General features: G+C 44.3%; 1 long non-coding RNA gene across 1 annotated transcript in view; it reads left to right on the top strand.

Annotated features, from left to right (window-relative positions):
* The first annotated feature begins 352 nt into the window (after positions 1-352).
* Positions 353-21,996, top strand: part of LOC135057894 (uncharacterized) — a 72,399-nt gene continuing 50,755 nt past the window's right edge. The window contains exons 1-2 of the long non-coding RNA XR_010244442.1: positions 353-592; positions 2,023-2,162. This is a non-coding gene — a long non-coding RNA (uncharacterized LOC135057894). The remainder of the gene's footprint in view (positions 593-2,022; positions 2,163-21,996) is intronic.

Below are 21,996 nucleotides of genomic sequence, written 5' to 3'. Positions count from 1 at the left end.
CATGCATTCATACTCATATATACACACACACACACACACACACACACACACACACACACACACACACACACACACACTATATATATATATATATATATATAAACACACAAAAGCATACATACAGTCTCACACATATACACATGCATATATACTGTTACACACTGACAGTTACACCAGGCTTGCCTACCCTCCCGCATTCAGCGGGAGGCTCCCGATTTTTAAAAGAGCCTCCCGCTGCTCCGCATACCTTGTCCGCCCTCCCGGATTTTAAGGTCCGTCATTAAAAAACTGGACTGCGCATGCGCAAGTCCAGAGAGGCGGGGGGCGGGGCCTGCACGGGAGAATTCAGGCAGCCACCGCAGGGTTGTGTGCAGCGTCAGCCGTCCTGCTGTGCACACTGAGAGGCCGTCTGAAGCAGTGTTTTGCTTCCCTGTGCCTAGCCCCTCCCACCTCACTCAGCAGCGTGTACCAGCACCACAAGCAGCAGCACTGGCTTTCCTCTCACTGCTCTTCGGCTCTCACTGGGTGTTCCTGCACTGTGCTGCCCTCCCACACAGCTCCCAGTCTATACAGGAAGGAGCAAGATTGCCAGGTGGGTGCAGGGCTGCAGAGTGTCATGGGGGTGGGGGGTGTAATGTGGCACTGGGTGTAATATTGCACTGGCTGTAATATGGGGGTGGGGCTGTGTATAATAGTATGTAATCTGGTACAGGGTGTAATATGGGGGAGGGGGGTATGTATGCTGTTTGTAATGTGCTGGGTGTAATATGGGAGGGGCTGTGTATAATGTAATGTACTGGGTGTAATATGGGAGAGGAGGCCTGTATATAATGTAATGTGCTGGGTGTAATATGGGGGGGCTGTGTATAATGTGCTGGGTGTAATATGGGGGAGGGGACCTGTATATAATGTAATGTGCTGGGTGTAATATGGGGGGCTGTGTATAATGTCATGTGCTGGGTGTAATATGGGGGGGCTGTGTATAATGTGCTGGGTGTAATATGGGGGAGGGGACCTGTATATAATGTAATGTGCTGGGTGTAATATGGGGGGCTGTGTATAATGTCATGTGCTGGGTGTAATATGGGGGGGCTGTGTATAATGTGCTGGGTGTAATATGGGGGAGGGGACCTGTATATAATGTAATGTGCTGGGTGTAATATGGGGGGCTGTGTATAATGTCATGTGCTGGGTGTAATATGGGGGGGCTTTGTATAATGTGCTGGGTGTAATATGGGGGAGGGGGCCTGTATATAATGTAATGTGCTGGGTGTAATATGGGGGGGGGGGGGCTGTGTATAATGTGCTGGGTGTAATATGGGGGGGGGGACTGTGTATAATGTCATGTGCTGGGTGTAATATGGGGGGGGCTGTGTATAATGTCATGTGCTGGGTGTAATATGGGGGGGCTGTGTATAATGTAATGTGCTGGGTGTAATATGGGGGGGCTGTGTATAATGTGCTGGGTGTAATATGGGGGGGGGCTGTGTATAATGTCATGTGCTGGGTGTAATATGGGGGGCTGTGTATAATGTCATGTGCTGGGTGTAATATGGGGAGGTTGGGATTGGGTGACCGGCGGTTGGGATCCCATCGTTCAGCATACCGACGCCAGGGTCCCGGCTGCCAGATTGTCGGTGGGTGGGGGTGAGCGCAACGAAGCTCCTTGCTTGCTCGCTGCGCTCGCCACAGGTTCTATTCCAAGTCTATGGGTTTTGTGGACACCCACGAGTGGGAACAGTCCCTGTTAGTCGGAATGCAGACTGTCAGGATTTCTAGCGGTTAGGATGCCGACCGCCGGTAACATGATTACATCCCATATGGAGGAGCTGTGTATGCTATGTGTAATGTGGTACTGGGTGTAATATCAGGGGTGGGGGGCTGTGTATAATGCAATGTAATCTGATACTGGGTGTAATATGGGCAAGGGGCGCTGTGTATGTTTATGTCATACCTCCCAAATGTCCTGATTTTGGCTGGACAGTCTAGTTTTTCACGGACTGTACCGCTGTCCACCCACAGAAGCCAGCAGACACACCGGAAGGAGCACAAGACGCCAGCACGGAGAATACGCGTCCAGCTGCAAGGAGACCAGCCACGCACAGACCGCTCAACACAGCACCCGGCATCACAGACGCCTGTCACGGATCCACAATATACAGGTAGATTGCAGGGACAGTTAGCGTGTGAGGGTTGTTGAATGGCAAAAAATGGACTCCAGCAATTATTCATATAAACGGACCGGAAAAGCTGTTTAATTACAACAGAGAGCTTGTAAACATTGATTTTATTCATTTTTTAAATGTATTTATTTCATTTTTATTTATTTAATTTTAATATTTTGTTTTTTCTTCTTTTAATCTCTATTCCTTCTTTAACGTTTATTCTTCTCTTTCCTTTTCTTAAATCTTCTTAAGGCATTGCTATTCACATCGCTTTGTTTCCCATTTATCAGTGTCCCGCAGTTGGCAGACCCTCTCTCACGCTGCTCTGCTTAGCAGAGCAGCAGTGAATAGACACTGTCCGCATGTGCACAGCGTCTATTCACCGGCAGAGAGGACGCAGGACATGACCAGCAACTCACAGAGTGCTGTTCATGCCCCCATAGTAACAAAAACAGGGGCATGGCTTGTAATCGTGGCACTTCCTGTGAGGCCACACCTCTATCCACGAGGCCATACCCCTAATTTTGGGTGCGCGCCTACGGCGCGCACAGATGTCCCTCCAATATTGTAAAGTACTGGGTATAATATGGGAGAGGGTGTGTGTGTATAATGTAATGTATTATGGTGCTGTGTGTACTAGATGTAATACGTATATATACAGTATGTAAATATGGGTGTAGTAGTGTGTTTGTGTGTGTGTGTGTGTGTGTGTGTGTGTGTATATATATATATATATATATATACACACTGTACACACACATACACATACATATATACACAAACCCACACCAGTGTATGTAGATTTCATTTTTGTCGATCTCTTCTCACAAAAGTCTCTCAAATGTACATGGTACATTAATATATCGTGCACCTACTGTATATTATTACTCTTTTTTTTTTTTTTTTGTGCTGCTTTTAGTAGTATAGTTTTCACCTGCCATTGCAGGACACACCCCTGATTGCAATAAATACGCCCATAGGTGGAGCTAGAAATGCCCTTGGGGCGGAGCTAGAGACGTACCTCAACGGCGCATTCTGCTGCCGCTTGGAATCTCCCTGAAACTAGTTTTCAAAAGTAGGCAAGTATGAGTTACACATACATTCACAGTCACACAGACACATACATTCACATACATAGTCACACTTATACACATATATACATTTGTCACACACAGTCAGAAACATATACACCTACCACAAACTTTATACACATATTATACACATACTGTAGAGTGCTCCTCTCCTCCCTCGTACCTCACTATCACACACTGACTGGGGTGGGCCTGTCTGTAGCTGCTGCTACTGCCTTCTCTCCTCCCTCCTCTCACATGCTGCCTGCAGTGAAACTGAAAGCAGTGCCGTGTAGCCCCGCCCCCCAGCTCGGATTCCACCCCTCTGCCCTCTCCCTCTTCTTTCTTTGGACTTTATGCAGCTTGCGGTGCACTTTGCGCTGCAGCTGCACACTGAACTGTGGGGCCCCTAGCAGCAGTGGGGCCCAGGGTAATGTACCCCCTGTGACCCCCCCTTAATCCGGCTCTGCCTGTACTTGTCCTAAATTGTCTTCAACTGTAAGTCACTGTTTTCCTGTTTTGATTATGTGCATATGTACTCTGTAATTGGGCGCTGCGGAACCCTTGTGGCGCCATATAAATAAAGGATAATAATAATAATAATATGATGCCAAAAAATAACAATAGGTAGGTACCATCAAATGCGGGACACACATAAGGAGAACCTCAATCCTCAACTAAACAACTAATGCAAGCAAAATTTTAATGTCCTTTCTATTGGCACTTATTATTGAAATCAGTCATTATATAATAGAATGATACACCCCTTATTGTATAAGGACACCTCCTTTTCTCAGACCACAGTGAAATTGTGGGTTTGTCAGAGCATATGGAGCCTGTTAATCTCTCTTCTTCACAATCTCCCACAAGACGTTATAGTCAGATGCATGAAATAAGTGAGAGACAAAAACGTATTTTCTCTGACGTCCTAAGTGGATGCTGGGGACTCCGTCAGGACCATGGGGATTAGCGGCTCCGCAGGAGACAGGGCACAAAACTAAAGCTTTAGGATCAGGTGGTGTGTACTGGCTCCTCCCCCTATGACCCTCCTCCAAGCCTCAGTTAGGTTTTTGTGCCCGTCCGAGCAGGGTGCAATCTAGGTGGCTCTCTTAAGGAGCTGCTTAGAAAAAGTTTTTAGGTTTCTTATTTTCAGTGAGTCCTGCTGGCAACAGGCTCACTGCATCGAGGGACTTAGGGGAGAGAAGTTCAACTCACCTGCGTGCAGGATGGATTGGCTTCTTAGGCTACTGGACACCATTAGCTCCAGAGGGAGTCGGAACACAGGTCTCACCCTGGGGTTCGTCCCGGAACCGCGCCGCCGACCCCCCTTGCAGATGCTGAAGATTGAAGGTCCAGAAACCGGCGGCAGAAGGCTTTTCAGTCTTCATGAAGGTAGCGCACAGCACTGCAGCTGTGCGCCATTGTTGTCACACACTTCACACCAACGGTCACGGAGGGTGCAGGGCGTTGCTGGGGGCGCCCTGGGCAGCAATGTATAATACCTTATTCTGGCTAAAAATACATCACATATAGCCCCTGGAGGCTATATGGATGTATTTAACCCCTGCCAGGTCTCAGAAAAACGGGAGAAGAAGCCCGCCGAAAAGGGGGCGGGGCCTATTCTCCTCAGCACACAGCGCCATTTTCCCTCACAGAAAGGCTGGTGGGAAGGCTCCCAGGCTCTCCCCTGCACTGCACTACAGAAACAGGGTTAAAACAGAGAGGGGGGGCACTTATTTGGCGATATGTATATATATATTAAAATGCTATAAGGGAAAAACACTTATATAAAGGTTGTCCCTGTATAATATAGCGTTTTTGGTGTGTGCTGGCAAACTCTCCCTCTGTCTCCCCAAAGGGCTAGTGGGGTCCTGTCCTCTATCAGAGCATTCCCTGTGTGTGTGCTGTGTGTCGGTACTTGTGTGTCGACATGTATGAGGACGATGTTGGTGAGGAGGCGGAGCAATTGCCGGTAATGGTGATGTCACTCTCTAGGGAGTCGACACCGGAATGGATGGCTTATTTAAGGAATTACGTGATAATGTCAACACGCTGCAAGGTCGGTTGACGACATGAGATGGCCGGCAAACCAATTAGTACCTGTCCAGGCGTCTAAAACACCGTCAGGGGCGTTAAAACGTCCTTTTACCTCAGTCGGTCGACACAGACACGGACACTGACTCCAGTGTCGACGGTGAAGAAACAAACGTATTTTCCTTTAGGGCCACACGTTACTTGTTAAGGGCAATGAAGGAGATGTTACATATTTCTGATACTACAAGTACCACAAAAAAGGGTATTATGTGGAGTGTGAAAAAACTACATGTGGTTTTTCCTGAATCAGATAAATTAAATGAAGTGTGTGATGATGCGTGGGTTTCCCCCGATAGAAAATTATTGGCGGTATACCCTTTCCCGCCAGAAGTTATGGCGCGTTGGGAAACACACCTTAGGGTGGATAAGGCGCTCACACGCTTATAAAAACAAGTGGCGTTACCGTCTCCAGATACGGACGCCCTCAAGGAGCCAACTGATAGGAGGTTGGAAAATATCCTAAAAAGTATATACACACATACTGGTGTTATACTGCGACCAGCGATCGCCTCAGCCTGGATGGGCAGCGCTGGGGTGGCTTGGTCGGATTCCCTGACTGGAAATATTGATACCCTTGACAGGGACAGTATTTTATTGACTATAGAGCATTTAAAAGATGCATTTCTATATATGCGAAACTCTGGCATCAAGAGTAAGTGCGATGTCCATATCTGCCAGACGATGTTTATGGACACGACAGTGGTCAGGTGATGCAGATTCCAAACGGCACATGGAAGTATTGCCGTATAAACGGGAGGAGTTATTTGGGGTCGGTCCATCGGACCTGGTGGCCACGGCAACAGCTAGAAAATCCACCTTTTTTACCCCAAGTCACATCTCAGCAGAAAAAGACATAGTCTTTTCAGCCTCAGTCCTTTCGTCCCCATAATATCTGCCCAGGGATAGAGGTAAGGGAAGAAGACTGCAGCAGGCAGCCCATTCCCAGGAACAGAAGCCTTCCACCGCTTCTGCCAAGTCCTCAGCATGACGCTGGGGCCGTACAAACAGGTGCGGTGGGGGGTCGTCTCAAGAGTTTCAGCACGCAGTGGGCTCACTCGCAAGTGGACCCCTGGATCCTACAAGTAGTATCCCAGGGGTACAGATTGGAAATTCGAGACGTCTCCCCCTCGCAGGTTCCTGAAGTTTGCTTTACCAACGTCTACCTCCGACAGGGAGGCAGTATTGGAAACAATTCACAAGCTGTATTCCCAGCAGGTGATAATCAAAGTACCCCTCCTACAACAAGTAAAGGGGTATTATTCCACACTATATTGTGGTACTGAAGCCAGACGGCTCGGTGAGACCTATTCTAAATGGAGTCACTCAGAGCAGTGATAGCGAACCAGGAAGAAGGGGACTATATGGTGTCCCTGGACATCAAGGATGCTTACCTCCATGTCCAAATTTGCCCTTCTCACAAAGGGTACCTCAGGTTCGTGGTACAAAACTGTCACTATCAGTTTCAGACGCTGCCGTTTGGATTGTCCACGGCACCCCGGGTCTTTACCAAGGTAATGACCGAAATGATGATTCTTCTTCAAAGAAAAGGCGTCTTAATTATCCCTTACTTGGACGATCTCCTGATAAGGGCAAGGTCCAGAGAACAGTTGGAGGTCTGAGTAGCACTATCTCAAGTAGTTCTACGACAGCACGGGTGGATTCTAAATATTCCAAAATCGCAGCTGTCTCCGACGACACGTCTGCTGTCCCTAGGGATGATTCTGGACACAGTCCAGAAAAAGGTGTTTCTCCCGGAGGAGATAGCCAGGGAGTTATCCGAGCTAGTCAGGAACCTCCAAAAACCAGGAAAAGTGTCAGTGCATCATTGCACAAGGGTCCTGGGAAAAATGGTGGCTTCTTACGAAGCGATTCCATTCGGCAGATTTCACGCAAGAACTTTTCAGTGGGTTCTGCTGGACAAATGGTCCGGATCGCATCTTCAGATGCATCAGCGGATAACCCTGTCTTCAAGGACAAGGGTGTCTCTTCTGTGGTGGATGCAGAGTGCTCATCTACTAAAGTGCCACAGTTATGCATTCAGGACTGGGTCCTGGTGACCACGGATTCCAGCTTGAAAGGCTGGGGAGCAGTCACACAGGGGAAAAATTTCCAGGGAGTGTGATCAAGTCTGGGGACTTCTCTCCGCATAAATATACTGGAGCTAAGAGCAATTTACAATGCTCTAAGCTTAGCAAGACCTCTGCTTCAAGGTCAGCCGGTATTGATCCAGTGGGACAACATCACGGCAGTCGCCCACGTAAACAGACAGGGCGGCACAAGAAGCAGGAGGGCAATGGCAGAAACTGCAAGGATTCTTCGCTGGGCGGAAAATCATGTGATAGCACTGTCAGCAGTTTTCATTCCGGGAGTGGACAACTGGGAAGCAGACTTCCTCAGCACGACCTCCACCCGGGAGAGTGGGGACTTCATCGAGAAGTTGTTTCCACATGATTGTGCACCGTTGGGAAAGACCAAAGGTGGACATGATGGCGTCCCGCCTGAACAAAAAACTGGACAGGTATTGCGCCAGGTCAAGAGACCCTCAGGAAATAGCTGTGGACGTTCTGGTAACACCATGGGTGTACCAGTCGGTGTATGTGTTCCCTCCTCTGCTTCTCATACCAAAGGTACTGAGAATTATAAGACGTAGAGGAGTAAGAACTATACTCGTGGCTCCGGATGGGCCAAGAAGGACTTGGTACCCGGAACTTCATGAGATGCTCACAGAGGACTCAGGGCCTCTGCCGATAAGAAGGGACTTGCTTCAGCAAGTACCGTGTCTGTTCCAAGACTTACCGCGGGTGCGTTTGACGGCATGGCGGTTGAACGCCGGATCCTAAGGGAAAAAAGGCATTCCGGAAGAGGTCATTCCTACCCTGGTCAAAGCCAGGAAGGAGGTGACCGCACAACATTATCACCACATGTGGCGAAAATATGTTGCGTGGTGTGAGGCCAGGAAGGCCCCACGAAGAAATTTCAACCCGGTCGATTCCTGCATTTCCTGCAAACAGGAGTGTCTATGGGCCTCAAATTGGGGTCCATTAAGGTTCAAATTTCGGCCCTGTCGATTTTCTTCCAGAAAGAATTGGCTTCAGTTCCTGAAGTCCAGAAATTTGACAAGGGAGTACTGCATATACAACCCCCTTTTTGTGCCTCCAGTGGCACTGTGGGATCTCAACGTAGTCCTGGGATTCCTCAAATCACGTTGGTTTAAACCGCTCAAATCTGTGGATTTGAAATATCTCACATGGAAAGTGACCATGATGTTGGCCCTGGCCTCGGCCAGGCGAGTGTCAGAATTGGCGGCTTTGTCTCACAAAAGCCCATATCTGATTGTCCATTCGGACAGGGCAGAGCTGCGGACTCGTCCCCAGTTTCTCCCTAAGGTGGTGTCAGCGTTTCATCTGAACCAGCTTATTGTGGTACCTGCGGCTACTAGAGACTTGGAGGACTCCAAGTTGCTAGATGTTGTCAGGGCCCTGAAAATATAGATTTCCAGGACGGCTGGAGTCAGGAAAACTGACTTGCTGTTATCCTGTATGCACCCAAAAAACTGGGTGCTCTTGCTTCTAAGCAGACGATTGCTAGTTGAATGTGTAGTACAATTCAGCTTGCACATTCTGTGGCAGGACTGCCACAGCCAAAAATATATAAATGCCCATTCCACAAGGAAGGTGGGCTCATCTTGGGCGACTGCCCGAGGGGTCTCGGCTTTACAACTTTGCCGAGCTGCTACTTCGTCAGGGGCACACCCTGGCTGAGGAGGACCTGGAGTTCTCTCACTCGGTGCTGCAGAGTCATCCGCACTCTCCCGCCCGTTTGGGAGCTTTGGTATAATCCCCATGGTCCTGACGGAGTCCCCAGCATCCACTTAGGACGTCAGAGAAAATAAGATTTTACTTACCGATAAATCTATTTCTCGTAGTCCGTAGTGGATGCTGGGCGCCCATCCTAAGTGCGGATTGTCTGCAATACTTGTACATAGTTATTGTTACAAAAAAATCGGGTTGTTATTGTTGTGAGCCGTCTGTTCAGAGGCTCCTACGTTTGTCATACTGTTAACTGGGTTTAGATCACAAGTTATACGGTGTGATTGGTGTGGCTGGTATGAGTCTTACCCGGGATTCAATATCCTTCCTTATTGTGTACGCTCGTCCGGGCACAGTATCCTAACTGAGGCTTGGAGGAGGGTCATAGGGGGAGGAGCCAGTACACACCACCTGATCCTAAAGCTTTAGTTTTGTGCCCTGTCTCCTGCGGAGCCGCTAATCCCCATGGTCCTGACGGAGTCCCCAGCATCCACTACGGACTACGAGAAATAGATTTATCGGTAAGTAAAATCTTATTTTGGACCTTATTCAGCTCCAATTGCAGTTTTGCTAATTTAGTACACGGCAAGGACGCCCATCATGCAAATGGCCACCAACAATGCGTTTGCAATTCAACTGCGATCGCACCACTGAATTAGGGATGCCACCTGCCTGTGCAGCCTGGCTGCGAAGTCAGGCGCAGAGCGGGCATGTTTGCAAATGGCAGCGGACACATGTGTCGTCACGCAGCCACATGGAAAATGGCCCAGACCTGCCCCTGTTTACGCTGCACCACCCCCACAATGCCCCTTTGCAACTCCTGACCGCCCTGTGAGGCATTCGTATCACTTAGATGCAAACGCATCTCCTGGGCTGCATGTGCACACTGGCCCAAAAATCATCAGTATGCGAATAGTAATCTAAACACGCAGCTTTTAAAGGTATAGTATAAAAAACACTATAAAAGATAAGCATTCCACAAGATGGTGTGAATAAAGGTGCAATTACCTACTGTGCATGAAAATCAATGTAATTTAGCTCTCTGTACAGACTATAGATGGTTAAATAAATACCTGCGGGTGTCCCAGGTCACAACCACGGCGTAGCTCCCAGTCAGGCAATGGCTCTAGAATCCTTCACCATCTACCAGATAGTACACAAAATGCGAACGCGTTTCAATCCCTTTCTGGGATATTCTTAAGGCCAGGATTAGTGTGCGAGGTGCAGCATCACTTGGAGAGTGATAAAATGGAGAGAGAAAAAGCACCAGCCAGTCAGCTCCTAACTGTCATTTTTCAAACAGCCTGTAACATGACAGTTAGGAGCCGACTGCTGATTGGCTGGTACTTTTTCTCTCTCCATTTTATCACTCTTCAAGCGACGGTGCATATAGCCCAGTGTGCTATCCTTATCTCCTTCACAAAATGAAATTCCAAATCTAACCAATCATCTGTAGTATAGGTAATTTTGTTATACACAACACACCTGCCTAAACAGGGCACATCCCCGCACCAATCCATGGGCAAACACAGGATTTCTAGAGGGGTGTTTCCAAATGCAAGCTACAATCTCCCACTCCCACCATTGGAGCAAGTGTGGGAGTCTGAGGGAGCAGTAGAAGAAAGAGTACTGACCCTGGAACATATACTGTATGTGCTGTGAATGCCAAATTGCTTTCTCACAAATATTTAAAATGCCTGCTCTAATATATATTGCAGACGCCAGGCGCATCTTATTACCATATACAATAAAAGTGCGCTGTACATCGCAAAACACTGCATCCCATAAGAGAAATCAATACACCCACACATTATCTGAGTTCCAAAGCTCATTGATGTATATATTTGTTATTAAAAGGATATGGATTCAATATATTACAATGTACAGTATACCTATAGTTACAACTCATACAGTAAGCAGTTAATACATACAGTTACATACAGTTACAGTTACATACAGTTACAGTTACATACAGTTACAGGCCAGCAATACAATACCATTCCCTCAATGCTTATGTCTCTCTCTCTAAAATCATGCTGGGACTCCATCTTACGCTGAGACCAAAACAGAAACTGAGCTCCTGTGTGATCAGCAATGTGTTATCTAGTTTTTTGGGGGAGGGAACTTACTCATTCATGATGAGTCACTAGTCTCTTTGTATATGCTAATCAGGTTCAGCCTTGGGGATGTCCAAAGGGGCTGGCCTGAGCTTCCTGTCCACTACCTGTTTGGAATATCTATTGTTCTAATAAAAGTGATTTTAGCTTTTATACATTTAATCATAATTATTTGTTGCAATGTCCTACAACTTAATAACAAGTATCAAATGAATCTACACATTAATCTGCTTGCTTTAATACCAAATATGACAGGTGTATCTGGTTTCGTTCAAATAATACACATACATGACATTACTTCATTATATAATTTTAAATCATCATGATGTCTGGCACTTGATATTATTATAATTATATACTGTATGAAAAAAGTATCGAATCCATCTCTGTGGCATGTCCGTGTAAATGCGTGTGTTACCATATATTGCTGTGCTCGCTGCGCGTATTTGCAAGTATAGCGACTTATATGTGTGTAGTTTGTATGTTCTTTTTATGTAATATTTTTGACTTCGACAGTCCACCCTTTGGCAGCAAACAATAACTGCCATCAATTATTAACATAAGAAAAAAATATTTCATACAATAATCGGTGACCTAGACACAAGTATGTATGCATTTCGCAAATCAGACACTTGACTATATTTGGGGAAGACAGGGAGGAGGACGAGACATCCTCTATATGCACTCGGCGGTCACGGGACCACTGGTTGGGTGTGGGACAACATTCAACCCATAGAGTATGATGGGACAGTGCTTTGGCCTATAATGTCTGATTTGCGACGAACATTTCACACATACATGTACCTTGGTCTTTGTACACTGATGTTTGGATTCGATTGAGGTTCTGCTGGGTAGATGAAGAAGACACAAACAAATCGTGACAGTGACATATAAAATTTTCATGATCTACATACAGGTATTCCTATCATTTTCTGAACATTGTTTCCATTTTTGGAACGTATGCTAGGTCTGTTTAATCATTGAACAAGGGTTATAAGTAGTGTCCTTCCTAAATAACATAAACCTTCGGAGTTCAGGGAGAGCCCCTCATAAACCTTTCTTCCACATATATTAATGAGCTCTTTATCTGCAATGTGTGAATAGCCATTGTCTGATTGTTCCTGATTATCTCTGAACTCCATAACTACTAGAACTTTGATTTTTCTCTGACTTTAACAAACTGATCGGCTAATCCTGGGATCCTATAAGGAAATCACTCCTTCCTCCAGAACCAGTTCCAGTCCCACACTCGACTCCTCATAAAAAACCTTGCAAAAATATAATATCCTGAAAGAAAATGTTTGTCAGCGGGAAAGAGAGAAAAGAGAAATAGATCAAAAAATCTCTTGTTCATAACAAATCAATTACAATGACTGGTCTTTCTGCAGTCCTTTAGTACGCTCAGGTAGTGTTCAACAGTGCCGCCTCTCAGTCTTCACGGAACAGAGTCTCTAGTGATACGAGGTTCTCTTTGCCTTGCTCTTTGAACACACAGTTCACTTGGAACACACAGTTCACTTTGCTCTCCACCTTGCTCTTTGAACACACAGCTCACTTTGAACACACAGTTACCAAACTACACAAACTCGATGAATGTGAGCAATGAACTACTTTGTCACGAGTTCTCTCCGGGTCAGCGACCTTCTTGCAGTGGGACGAGTGGACCCAAGTCTCTCTTTCGGCAACCTTTAGTGCTGTCAACAAAACTTGGTACGGTCCTTCCCACCTGTCTGTTAGGCAACCTGAGCGTAAGAACAATCACACAGTCTCTTGGTTCACAATCAAGACAGTTAGTATTTGGCATACCAGCAATCAACAGTTTCAAGTTCTTTTGTAAAAGTTCTCAAATGCTGGCTCATCTCAATAAGGTACTGTACTGTCACCTCATTGGTGTATTTCTGATCATTGTGCGGATCAATCATGACATGAGGTTGTCTTCCAAAAACACAAATACCAAAACAAAAACAAAAACAAATTTCGAAGAGGGTGATTCGTTAAGTGAAGATCTGGGAGTGGTTCCGAAGCTACATAATATTAGTGGCAGTATCTATGATCACAATAGTACAATTTCAAGCTTTGCTCCTACTTCTAGGTGTACCATTATCTACACACAAATTTTTGTGCAATTTTCCTTTGCGGTAAACACAGCAGCATCCGTGGCGGCCGGAAATGCCTCTACCCAGTTTGAGAAAACATCAGTGCACACCAATACATAACAATAATTCCTAAAGGGTGTTAACTGTATGAAGTCAATTTGTATTTCCTGAAAAGATCCGTCTGCAGGAGGGATATGGGATGGCTCTGTCGGTATTGCTTTACCAATATTCTTCCTCAAGCAAGCAAGACAGGTAATTGCTCTCTTACCTGCATGAGAATAGAATCCTGGCGCACACCAGTAGGCTCTCATCAGCCTGCACCTACCCTCTTTGCCTAGATGAGTCAGACCGTGTGCCACCTCAGCTAGACTTGGAAGGTATGCTCTGGGGGCTACTGGCTTACCGTGTCCACCTGCTCACAGTCCTGAGGACTCCTGGCCATACCCCTTTGTCCTCCAGACTGCCTTTTCCTGTAGGGAACACGAATTTTTGTATCTTAATTTAACTATTGTGTGTTTGCAATGTAGAGTACCATGAGCATAACTCAAAAAGAAAAAGAAAAAAAGAAACATCTCTAGAGGAGAGAAAGAAGAAGAAAATGAAAAAGAAAATGTCAGGTTTGCCGTTCACCAACAGGCATATCAGTGTCTATACAAAATTTCCCTTCACCAGTATTCCCATTCTCCACCCTTTGTGCATGACAAGGCACACTGCAGTAATACTGGTGTCATCGTGCTGTTGAGATATACTGGGTTCGGGCAGAACTCTGAAGGACCTAGGCATGTGGAGTTTGAACTGTAATTGGGTCCATGTATTGTACCACCCTGTGTGAACGCAAAAGATGAAGAGGAAACTGTAGAGAAACAGAATAGAGGTTGGTGACAGATGAGTTTGTAGAGGTGAAGATTTTATAAAAATTTGACAACTGGATTGGGCACTACGGGGAAGTGATTCTCTACTTGGTCTACTCCCTTTAAAAAAATGTCTGTGTTTATCATATCGCTATTGGGACTATCCCAGCCATCAATCCAGTGTCCTGTCCATCCTAAGTTCATAGGGAACCCGGTATCTGTGAGATAATTTCCTCTACCTGTGATGGACATGCATCTAGAACAGTAGAATGCGACATTAGTCTTCGTGGGTGTCTAACATACTTTGTACTTCCTGAGCGGGAGCATAGTATATGTATATCATATCTAACAAAATTAAGTTAATCAGGGGCCATTTCTGCTAGGGAAAAGAAGCAAAAGTTTAGAGGCCTCATCTTAACCCCAGCAAGTTTTGTCAAAGGGTAATGTTGCATTTATTTTGTTCTTCCCATTAGCCGAATCTGTGTTTTCTATATGGCTTATGATTCCTTACTATATGTCCCTTGGTCCCGTCTATGTGTTTAATAATGTGGCTTGTGTTTTCTGTCTAGGGGATCTATATTGACTATGTGTCCTACTACTCCTACAATCTCTGGCAAAATGCCCTTCCTTCCTACAAGTGTAACATATTATTGACCATTAGGGATCTGGGGTTTGGACTGATGGGTCTTTCCTGTATGTGCCAGCATACTTACCGTCCTCAACCTCCCCACCTGTTGTTCTCTGCGCCTAGCACTATTCTTGTGATGTTCAATAGCACACTATCTAAGATTAGCTACTGTGACCCCTTTCCAATTTTGCAAAGAAGTCTGCACCCTGACACTCAATGCCTTATTGAGCCCGTCCATTTGCACAGAGACAGCCACCTCCCATTTGCCGAATTAGTGTTTACCAGTGATCTTATCCAGATGGAGAGTTTTCTATTACTGCAAGAGACAAAACCAAAAAAAAAAGTTTAACAAGCTTCTAGGTCATGCGAAGTATTCATTCAATCCTTCTCATCCCGTATTAAGGGTCTGTACATGGTCCAACAAACATTTCCAAGCTCATCTTGACTAGGGGCATTACTAGGAATGAATACTTCTTATATGGTAATTGAAAGAAATACCGGGGGTTACCTTGTCTCTGTCCGCTTTCCTACTGGCAAATACTAATGTGTGGACAGGTTTTTCTCCATTTCTGACGTGACTTTCTTGATTTTTTTGTTTTATTTTTGGGTTTTACTATATATGTACACGAATGATACCATACTTACCTGTTCCACTGATCTCAGCCACTTCCCCCACAGGCTACTGCTCTTCTTTTACCGGTTGGATACTCCTCTGGGTACATGAGAAATGGCTGAAAACAATCAGGTCACCTTCTCCTCCTAAATAAAACTTCAACATTCATTAGTACATATATAGGGTACAGTCATATATTTCATATTTTTATTATTTTCTATAGTTTGTATGCTGGCCGTAACTGCTTCCACATCTACATATGGCGGTGTACTTGCATTCTCTTTTTTTCTTCCTACTTGTTTATTGTTGCTACAAGTTCAAACAGGTCTTATATTTCCATTCTTGTCTTATATGACTTTGGTTAGACATACCACCTGCAATACCTTAGGATCAAACTCACCAACCCCTCTTGCTGCCACAGGGTTAAACACTTTGTACGTCTGACCCTTTGTTTTCTGGATTTTATCAGACATATCCTTATCCTTAAGTTCTGCAATACCTCTGGTTCAAAGCTGCCCACCTTAGGGAATGGTACCCTATCTTTGTCAGTCATACGTAACCATTCATTGCAAAAAGCCTCCGTGTGTGAACCATACTTTTCACACATAATAAACCTTGCTGACCTTCTCGGTCGCAATTATGACCTTCTCGGTCCCGAGTCTGACCTTCTCGGTCCCAACTCTTCTTCAGCCTGAACCCTAGCTACCAAACGCCCACTGCTTGTGCAATTGGATCCCATCGCGGACTTTTTGCCAATAAACGCAATCCCCAATGTACACCGCAAATAGACGGTGAAAGACACCTAGCGCTTTCACTCGCTCCTTCTCCGCTGAGTACCACGACTCACTCCAATAGTGAACACCGCGTACCCAGTGAGGCCCTATCTAGTTTCTATTTACTGGAAGTGTTAGGAGCGACTCACCTTTTCCAGTAAATATCTGCCGCTGGAGATTTTCCTGAGAGAGACCAGCGAAACTCCCTATACACTTTTTATACACAAATCACGCTTGCGTATGCCTATACAGTGCTAATGATACCGCGATTTTATGCAAAAGCTCGTAAAAGGGGTATCAAGTTGCGCTATGTATCGCCCCCACAAACGCGCGGTCCAATCGCACAGCGTATAGGTACTTGTTACCTATCTGCCGTACAACCACGGGTCAATGTACAAACTGTGACCCTCAGCTCGGAGCGTAACAAAAAACCTTTTTACTTCAATAGTACACAATGCACAATTCCCTATTACGCTCCTCTGCAAATCTCCTCACGATTTGCGTATTTCAATCTATATTAACATGAGTCAGCCGCCTCACGCCACCAAGCCTCCACTAACTTGATGTACCACACTACGGGATCCCGAATTCCCTGGGTTCAATATCCACTCACTCCTACGTTCGCTCACTCAAATACACTTTGGTTTTTTCTGTACCGAAAATTTCAATTCATTCAGATAGGCAGCTTTACCCCAGAGGCAATAAAGTTTTTAAACTAAATTTAGAGTAACCTGCTTTTGAAATCTGATAGTTACGTGCTATTGTATTAAATGTCTACTATCCCACCTTTGAACTAAACGACACTATTGTGTAATTTGTACTTAGCGCCCGCATTCTTACGCACTTTGCGTACACACTCAACCGTGCGTGTCTCTTATGCTGCATGCGCAGTCCTTTACTTTGTCCGAGACATGTGTACAAAACCCTGCGTCCGCAATAAAACAAATCACACAGCTCTAAGTATAAATGTGAACAATACTAATTACTATTGCCCACTAGACACAACTTGTTCTGTTTAAACTTTTATGCAGACCTGCGTTTGTGTCTTTACACTTACTTCCTTAAAATACTGTTATTTCAAATTTACCTATATAGCAACAAATGTATCCTATTTCACACAGATCTATAATGACTCTAGCAATAATCAATAATTTAAATGATATGATTCAGATTGGATAGCTATCTTGCAGAACATACACTGATATAAATATACACATAATTATAATAATATTATATATATGTACCATTCACTGGTCTCCTATGAGACACCGTACCTCTTATTTGCATATCAAAGCTATTTGCTTTTCCACTGCTAAAAAAAAATCAGTTACACAGGTTAATTTGCATTTCAATGGCTATCCTATAGCAAGCAGATTCTACAAGTCTTGGAAGGAAAAAGAGAAAAAAAAAACCCCAAAACCTTTTCTTTCCTTTTTCTATCTATGTGCAATTTTTTTTACCCCAAGCCAAGCATTTATCTTACCATTTACTCTCACTAGGCCCAATTGAAACTATTTGTAATTGACTATGGCATGGGTTAAATAAATTCATTGGTAACTCATAAATGGTGTTTGATGTGACCAAGGAAACTGATTATTCTGAGCAGACTGAAAATCAGCTATTTCGAAAATGACCATCCTAAAATGGCGACTGCTCCTCCCCCTTCCACATGCATGAGGTTTACACAAAACGGTGGACAGGCCATGTGGTTAGTCCAAAATGGAGGACAGACCATGCGGCTTCCTTTGTCACAAAGAAATCACTCATTATACAAGCACCAGAAGTTATTTTAGGCATGAGTTAAAAAAAACTATATCAAGGCTATGCAGCAACTTTTAAATGTACTTTTACCTACTTAACAGATAAACAATCCAATCTGAATCAAACACAATATGACTTATTTGAACTTTGTTTTGCAACAATAAAAATACATTTTAGCATCTTAAATATTATGAGAAACGCATTGTCCCTTGAAATTTCCTATCATTGGCTTACTGATATCACAACAATACACGTGGATGTTATTTTCATCAGCGTCGCGATGCGTCCATCGGAGCCGGTCGATTACATCCGCGTTTGTAATGTACAGTGCATCATTAAGACCCTGATATCCTGGACGAGTCCCCATCTGTGAATGCCAAATTGCTTTCTCACAAATATTTAAAATGCCTGCTCTAATATATATTGCAGACGCCAGGCGCATCTTATTACCATATACAATAAAAGTGCGCTGTACATCGCAAAACATTGCATCCCACAAGAGAAAACAATACACCCACACATTATCTGAGTTCCAAAGCTCATTAATGTATATATTTGTTATTAAAAGGATATGGATTCAATATATTACAATGTACAGTATACCTATAGTTACAACTCATACAGTAAGCAGTTAATACATACAGTTACATACAGTTACATACAGTTACAGTTACATACAGTTACAGGCCAGCAATACAATACCATTCCCTCAATGCTTATGTCTCTCTCTCTCTCTAAAATCATGCTGGGACTCCATCTTACGCTGAGACCAAAACAGGAACTAACCTCCTGTGTGATCAGCAATGTGTTATCTAGTTTTTTTGGGGAGGGAACTTACTCATTCATGATGAGTCACTAGTTTCTTTGTATATGCTAATCAGGTTCAGCCTTGGGGACGTCCAAAGAAGATGGCCTGAGCTTCCTGTCCACTACCTGTTTGGAATATCTATTGTTCTAATAAAAGTGATTTTAGCTTTTATACATTTAATGATAATTATTTGTTGCATTGTCCTACAACTTAATAACAAGTATCAAATGAATCTACACATTAATCTGCTTGCTTTAATACCAAATATGACAGGTGTATCTGGTTTGTTCCAATAATACACATACATGACATTACTTCATTATATAATTTTAAATCATCATGATGTCTGGCGCTTCATATTATTATAATTATGTACTGTATGAAATAAGTGTCGAATCCATCTCTGTGGCATATCCGTGTAAATGCATGTGTTACCATATATTGCTGTGCTCGCTGCGCGTATTTGCAAGTATAGCGACTTATATGTGTGTAGTTTGTATGTTCTTTTTATGTAATATTTTTGACTTCGACAGTGCACATTAGTCTTTTTAAACACTTGATAGTGTATGGAATACAGTATTAATAATTAACACTTAGATGGTCTATAGGATAGACTGTATGAAACATAATTAACTAATCTAAATAAAATAAGTGGTCAGTAAAAGGTTAAATGGGGTACGGTTATGTGATGCCGGAATCCCGCACGGGGTAAATCATACATGCCGACTGACAGGGACAATTCCCACTCGTGGGTGTCCACAACACCCATAGAGTAGGAACATAACCTGTGGCGAGCGCAGCGAGCCACTGAGCCCGCAAGGGGCTTTGTTGCACTCACGCCCCCCCTCCACCGGCTATCTAAACACCGAGATCCCAGCTTCGGTATGGTGACCGGGGGTCTCCCAACCGCCGGTCACCCATACCCAACCCGGTTAAACATACCATCATCATACAAACATTTTAGAACTGCACTTTCTAAGCACACATTATCTCACCTCTTGCCTCTTCTTCCTGGCAGCTATTCTCAAAATACTAATGCTCATTATTTCCTTTCAAAACAATAGTAATTATTTCCCCCAGTTAAGATATCAATAATTTATTCTGTTCACATTTTATGGTATCAGCAAGGGCGTAGCTACCATAGGTGCAGGCAGTGCAGCAGCAATGGGGCCCAGAGCTGAGAGGGGCCCACCTTCCCTGTTAAAGTTACATGTGTTATATACATTTTTCGCCAGTGGGTGGTACATAGGAGTCCTTTCAAACTTTTTCCTTGGGGCCTGCAATATATCTAGGTATGCCCCTGGACCTGCTCATTGTAGTGTGGTATAAAATGAACTGGAGGGCATTTTAATGTTATATAATATGAACTTGGGCACTGTAATGAGGCACAATATGAACGGGGAGCACTACATATTATAATGTGAATTGGGGATACTGTGCGGCATAATGTGTACTGGCAGCTCTGAAATGTGACATATGTTGATCTTAAGCACTAATACGATTCATAAAAGAAACTAGGGCACTACTATGGGGCATAACATTAAATAAGGCTCTACTATGGTTCAGAAAATGAACTAGGGCACTATTATAGAGCATAAAATTAACAATTGCTGCAGAGAAGTGTCTCTCTAGAAGTATTGGGACGGGGGCCTCTTCAAAATGTTGCTATGGGGCCCACAAAGTTCTGGCTACGCCCCTGTAGCCACCTAAAGTCCTATGGGGCCACCACCATATTTATTTTATTTATTTATTACCAGTTATTTATACAGCACACATATATTCCGTAGTTCTTTTACAGAAAATATTTGGCCATTCACATCAGTCCCTGCCCCTGTGGAGTTTACAATCTATTTTCCCTACCACATGTACACGCACACACATTCACACTAGGGTTCATTTTGTTGGGATCCAAATAACCTACCAGTATATTTTGGGATTGTGGGAGGAAACCTGATTTCCCGAAGGAAACCCACGCAAGTACGGGGAGAATGGGGGCAATTCCAAGTTGATCGCAGCAGGATTTTTGTTAGCAATTGGGCAAAACCATGTGCACTGCAGGGGAGGTAGATATAACATGTGCAGATAGAGTTATATTTGGGTGGGGTGTGTTCAATCTGCAATCTAATTTGCAGGGTAAAAATAAAGCAGCCAGTATTTACCCTGCACAGAAATAAAATAACCCACCCAAATCTAACTCTTTCTGCACATGTTATATCTGCCTCCCCTGCAGTGCACATGGTTTTGCCCAATTGCTATCAAAAATCCTGCTGCGATCAACTTGGAATTACCCCCAATATACAAACTCCACACAGTTAGGACCATGGTGGGAATAGAACCCATGACCTCAGTGCTGTGAGGCAGTAATGCTAACCATTATACCGTTCATATTGCCCATACTGTATATCATATATATCAACCACAAGTACTTTCCATTAACGGAATCTCACACATCCATAGCACAAGCCATATTGTTAACTGCCAAATCCGAGTGAAGTTTTTATTTTACTCTTTTTGCTTGTAGTCTTTTTCTGTCATTGGATCATTTTCACTCAGATTTAACCTAGTAACATTTCTATTTTGCTATTTATCTGTATTTTGTTATTTTTCAGTAAAGTAAAAGAACTGTCATAAGAGATAAATAATTTTTGTTTTTATGGATAAATGAACTTCTGTGAGACTCGAGATATAAATGAACCTAACCCTGCTACGTACAAAACGCTGTCCCTGCAAGTAACATCGGGGGTCATTCCGACCCGTTCGCACGCAGCGTTTTTTTGCTGCGGTGCGAACGGGTGCTGAATGCGCATGCGCGACGGCCGCTGTGCGCATGCGCGACATTGCCCGGCGACCATTAAGAAGACTGACAGGAAGGAGGCGTGGATGGGCGGATCCGGATCGGTGGAGACCGTTTTCGGGGAGTGGTGAGTAAAACGCAGGCGTGTCCAGGACAACGGAGGGCGGAGGTGTGACGTCAATGCCGGGCCCATCATCGCTGGATCCATCGCACAGGGTAAGTATGTCCAGCCCTAGTCTACTTCTGCTTGAATTTCTTTTAGTTTAGCAGTGCTGCACAAGCGATCGCAGCCCTGCTAAGCTAAAATACACTCCGCCATAGGCGTGGACTATTGATCGCAGCAGCAGCTAAAAGTTGCTGGCTGTGATCAACTCGGAATGACCACCATCACCAGCATATTGGATGGGATGAAAGGGG

Source organism: Pseudophryne corroboree, chromosome 3 (genome assembly GCF_028390025.1).
Source record: "Pseudophryne corroboree isolate aPseCor3 chromosome 3, aPseCor3.hap2, whole genome shotgun sequence".
In the NCBI taxonomy this organism is placed as follows: domain Eukaryota; kingdom Metazoa; phylum Chordata; class Amphibia; order Anura; family Myobatrachidae; genus Pseudophryne; species Pseudophryne corroboree.
The sequence above is the reverse complement of the archived record's forward strand: the minus strand, read 5'-3'. Positions and strand labels throughout refer to the sequence as shown.